The 5,910-nt window shown below is 38.4% G+C and overlaps 1 pseudogene; it reads left to right on the top strand.

Annotated features, from left to right (window-relative positions):
- The first annotated feature begins 323 nt into the window (after window positions 1–323).
- On the top strand, window positions 324–2,506 carry LOC147662859 (uncharacterized; annotated as a pseudogene).
- Window positions 2,507–5,910: the final 3,404 nt, after the last annotated feature.

Genomic DNA, 5,910 nt, shown 5'->3' with positions numbered 1-5,910 from the left:
GCTAATGCCTCGCCAAAGAACTTTCCTACAGCCGTAAACCCAAACTTACCAATGAGGTCTGTACTTGGCTCTTAGGGATCAGCATATATACTTTGAAGACATAACACACTGACATACTGACGCAAGTCTAATGAGGTGCTCATTACGAAGGAAACGCCAACCTGATATCATCAAGAAAACACAGGAGAGAAACCGAGTATCTAGAATGCGGCACAGCATTTATTAGGCAGAGAAAGAGCAAGTGCAACATCAGAAACTTCATACTGTAGTAAAACCATATTGATGGACTGACTGTGGAAAAGTGCTCTTTGTAATGAAAGACCATGCAGCACCAGAGTGTCCACCTAGAGGAGAGACCATATAAATATACAGATTGTAATAAAGTGATCGAATGGAAGAGAACGCTAAAGCAGTATCAACAAATCCACACTGGTGAAAAACCGTATGAATGTACAGAAAGTGACAAGGCATTTATTACCAATTGGCTCCTAATGCAGCATCAGAGTGTCCACGTAGAGGAGAAACCATATCAATGTACAGAATGTAATAAAGTGTTCCATATGAAGAAGAATCTAAAGCTGCATCATCAAATCCACTCTGGTGAAAAGCCATATGAATGTACAGAATGCAACAAGGCATTTATAACAAATGGAGAGCTAAAACGACATCAGAAAAACCACACTGGGGAGAAACCATATCAATGTACAGAGTGTGACAAAGCATTTATAACCAATTGGCTCCTAATGCAGCATCAGAAAACCCACACTGGGGAGAAACCATATCAATGTACAGAATGTGACAAAGCATTTATTAGAAAAGGAGAGCTGAAGCGACATCAAAAGGTCCACACTGGAGAGAGACCCTTCAACTGCAATAAATGTGAGAAGGCATTTATTATAAAGTCACGTCTAACACGACATCAGAAAATCCACACCGGGGAGAAACCCTATGAATGTTCAGAATGTGACAAGGCATTTTTCACCCACGAAGATCTAACAAAACATCAGAAAGTTCACACTGGGGAGAGACCATATCAATGTACAGAATGTGAAAAAGCATTTATAACAAATGTAGAGCTGAAGCAACATCAAAAATTCCACACTGGAGAGAGACCCTTCAGCTGCACTAAATGTGAGAAGGCCTTTATTATAAAGTCACATCTAACACAACATCAGAAAATCCACACCAGTGAGAAACCCTATGAATGTTCAGAATGTGACAAGGCATTTTTTACGAACGAAGATCTAACAAAACATCAGAAAGTTCACACTGGGGAGAGACAATATCAATGTACAGAATGTGAACAGGCATTTAGAACAAATGGAGATCTGAAGCGACATCAAAATGTCCATACTGGGGAGAGACCATATCAATGTACAGAATGTGACAAAGCATTTATAAGAAATGGAACACTAAAACGACATCAAGCAGTCCACACTGGGGAGAGGCCATATCAATGTACAGAATGTGACCAAGCATTTACAACAAATGGAGATCTGAAGGCACATCAAACAGTCCACACTAGAGAGAGGCCATTCAGCTGCACAGAATGTGGGAAGCATTTATTAAAAAGTCACAACTAACACAACATCTGAAAATCCACACAGGAGAGAAATCCTTATCCTATGAATGTACTGAATGTGACAAAACATTTATTGCAAAGCAAAATTTAACACACCATCTGAAAATTCACACTGGGGAAAGACCATTCAAATGTAAATGTAAATGTAAATGTATAGGCATTTATATAGCGCACTACTTACCCGTAGGGTCCCAAGGCGCTTCGACCGCTGCGAAACCCTTCCTGGCTTCCCTGAGAGATGGTCCCTTAATGGGTATCTCCAGGGTGAGACCAGGCATCCCCGGCGGTCTGGTGGGGCCGTTAGTGAAGATGAGGCAAGCTAATGCCCAGAGTTGCCGAGTGTGATCGCTGATCAGAGTGGGCACCGAGGCGAGAGAATTATCGAGTCCGCTGACCCTGGTCCAGAAACCTGCCGCGCCGGGAATCGAACCCTGGTCCCGGGCCGTCCTCTGCTCTCGGGTCTGTCGCCTCTAACCAGTGAGCCACACTACTTCACAATTCAACTGTTCTGATTGTGAGAAGGCATTTATTAGAAAGTCACAGCTAATTCAACATCAAAAAGTCCACACAGGGGAGAAATCTTATGAGTGTACTGAATGTGACAAGGCATTTATTGAAAAGAAAAGTTTAAAAATACATCACAAAGTCCACACTGGGGAGAAACCATATAAATGCACAGAATGTGGCAAAGCATTTATAAGAAAAGGAGAGCTGAAACGACATCAGAAAATCCACACTGTGGAGAAACCTTAATTATGTACAGAATGTGACAAGGCAATTATTACAAGGCGACGTTTAAAACTACATCAGAAAATTCACACAGGAGAGAAACCATATGAATGTACAGAATGTGACATGGGATTTGTTACAAAGCAAAATTTGATGTAACATCCGAAATTTCACACAGCAGAGAAACCATATTAATGTATTGAATGTCACAAAGAATTCATAACAAGTGGAAAACTGAAGCGACATCAGAAAATCCACATGAAGAAAAATCCTATGTATTTACCGAATGTATTAGAGTCTTCTGCAGGAGGAATAAGTTAAAGCAGTATCAACAAGTCTACACTAGTGCGAAACCATATTAATGTACTGAATGCACCAAGGGATATATTGCAAAACAAAATGTAATATGACATCAGAATATTCCCACAGGAGAAAAACTATTAAACATTGCAATGCATTCATAAGAAATAGAGAGCTAACATAACATTAAAGGTCCACACTGAAGACTGCACTGAATGTGGCAAAGCATTTATTAGCAAGGGAGAGTTAAAACAGCATCAGAAAGTCCCCATTGAGGAACATCTGTATGAATGTACAGAATGTGGCAAAGTGTTCTTAAATTTGTAACTGTATGAATGTATAGAAAGTGACAAGGCATTTATTAGAAGGGTACAGCCAAATTTACATCAGAAAGTCCACACAGGAGAAGTCATATCAGTGCACTTACTGTGACAACACATTTGTTGAAAAAGCAACCTAACACAACATCAGAAAGTTCACAATGGATAGAAGTTATATGACTGTACTGAATTCAATAAAGCAGTTATTAGATAGGTACCACTAATGTACCATCAAAGTCCACACAGGGAAAAAGTTCATGACACGAAGAAGGCATATCACAACGAATGTGTCCAGGCATTCGTCAAAAAAGACCTAACACAACATCAAAAAGCCCACCCTAGGGAGAAACCATATAAAGGTACTGAATGTGACAATTTATTGGCAGCACAAAGATAATACAATAACAGTAAGTCAAAAGAGAGGAGAAAGTCATGACGGTGGAGAATGCATGTCACTGCACTCAATGCGCCAGCACATCCTTTACAAAGGCAAAGCTAATGCAACATAAAGAAAGGCAGTACTAGTGCGACTCCATAGGAATATACTGAATGTGGCAAAGGGTTGTATGATGGATCTACACATGTTATTACAACAAATGCCTTTACAACACATCCTTAGCAATGCTTATGCTTTTACATCGCATGTCTTTGCCAAGCAAAACTTTACCGCGCATATGCCTGTACCACACATGCCTTTACTACAAAAAATGTATATGTATTTTGCAGGTAAGTATAAAGTGATATATATATATAAATATATTCACTGAAAAAACCATAGGTTATAGACCATATATAGTTAGGAATTCGCATTTACAAAACCTTATTTTACTCACACAAAGCCATTGAAATTCCATATATAGTTAGTTGCACTAACTATATATCGCGCACCCGCAATCCACTGCTGATGATGTCACATATTACATCTTTCATGACGTGGTCAGTGACATCACTGATGACATCACTGATGACATCTCAAATGACATCACTGATGACATCACTGATGACAACATCCAGTGACTGTATGTTTCTGTAAAATTAAAATATGTCTTACATATTGAAGAATGAGTGGATGTATAAGTGTCTGGATGAAGGATTTAGTAGGTGCATGACTGACTGTATGAGTGAGTGATTAAATGTGTCTCACTGAGTGCATGGGTTAGTGACTAAACTGTCTTAATTTGTGCATCATTATGTCTGTTGTTCTGTAAACTGTTGCATGTGTTGATAAGTAGCTATATGAGTAACTATATGGGTTATTGATTGGTTGCCCAAGTATTTGTATGGGAGACTGAGTGTGTGTGTGGGTGGCTGGGAGGTGTATGACTCTGTGCATAGATGTGTGAGCAGTTGATTCACTACATGTATGGTTTCAAAAGTGCATGTGGAAACAGCTGTATGGGCGGTTGACTGTGTGCATGAGTGTATTGGTGAGTGAATGGATATCTCAGTGCTACATGTCAAAGTAAGTACATATGTAAAACACAGTACATGTGAGAGTTGACATATATAAATAACTGTGCATAAGAGCCAGTGAATGTGTGAGTGGCTGTATGGATCATTGTGAACTTGTATCAGGGATTGTATAAGAGAGTAAATATGTGTTAGTATATGTTTGAATAAGTAAAATTTGTATAACTGTATAGTTGAGGAAATGGAGGTGTGATTGATTCTTTGCATGACTGACTAGGTGTGTGAGTAACTCCATGGATGAGTGACAGTCTGTGAGTGTCTGTTTACACGGATTGTATCTAAGGTTATATTAGAGTCTGAAGAGGTTCATCGTATTATCACATGAATGATATCATCAGTGATGTGATCAGTAATGTCAAATGAGATGTCATCAGTGATGTCATCAGTGATGTAATTTGAGATGTCATCAGTGATGTCATTTGAGATGTCATCAGTGATGTCATCAGGGATGTCACTGACCATGTCATGAATGATGTAATATGTGACATCATCAGCAGTGGATTGCGGGTGCGCGATATATAGTTAGTGCAACTAACTATATATGGAATTTCAATGGTTTTGTGTGAGTAAAATAAGGTTTTGTAAATGCGAATTCCTAACTATATATGGTCTATAACCTATGGTTTTTTCAGTGAATTTTCAAGGTTTTGTAAATGCTAATTCCTAACTATATATAGTCTATAGCCTATGGTTTTTTCAGTGAATATATATATATACATACATATATAAACATATATCATCTGTATATCTATATAAATACAAACATAAATGCATGCATACATATACTTATATGCATACAGATGCATGTTATTTACATGAAAGTTGAAAAAACACTAATAAAAGCAAAGCTAAAAAGCCACCTCATTACAAACAGAATGGCTTTAACTTAAACGAGGGCGAGATCTATTGCATTTTCAATGCTTGTTTACTTTGGTTCCATCAAGAAGGCATTCAGATGTGTCACACATTTGCCATAAATTCTGAATGTTAGCACTCTAGTTGCACATTAGATCACTGTAGTAAAGCTACTGCTCACCAGGGACGTCTGCTGCTGGTATTCAAAGTGCATGTTTCAGTCTGCATGTCAGAATTTTTTTAATGAAATAGAAGAGGATTTGAGAAGTCACTCAAAATGATCCCTAATTTTTCTTTCTGAAGCACTAATCATACTTTCTATGGCAAAATTAACCCCCTCATGTTGTTCCTTTTTAAATTGAGTGTTTTCAGACTTACCACTTCATTCCAATCAAGATGGCTTCTGGTGTGCCATACTTTTGTCATAAGTAAGACTGTTAGCGCTCTAGTTGTTCTTTAGAACACTCTGGGACATTCTGTCATTGGGCTATACTTGGGGGTACATCTGGGTGATATTTGGGCTACATTTAGGCTCTTTTGTCTCTGGTGGCCATCTTGGGAGACTGTATGTCAGAATTTTTTAATGAAATTGAAGAGGGTTTGAGAAGTCACTCAAAATGTCCCCTAATTTTTCTTTCTGCAGCACTAATCATA

This window comes from Lissotriton vulgaris, unplaced genomic scaffold (genome assembly GCF_964263255.1).
Source record: "Lissotriton vulgaris unplaced genomic scaffold, aLisVul1.2 SCAFFOLD_616, whole genome shotgun sequence".
NCBI classification, from domain to species: Eukaryota; Metazoa; Chordata; class Amphibia; order Caudata; family Salamandridae; genus Lissotriton; species Lissotriton vulgaris.
The sequence above is the reverse complement of the archived record's forward strand: the minus strand, read 5'-3'. Positions and strand labels throughout refer to the sequence as shown.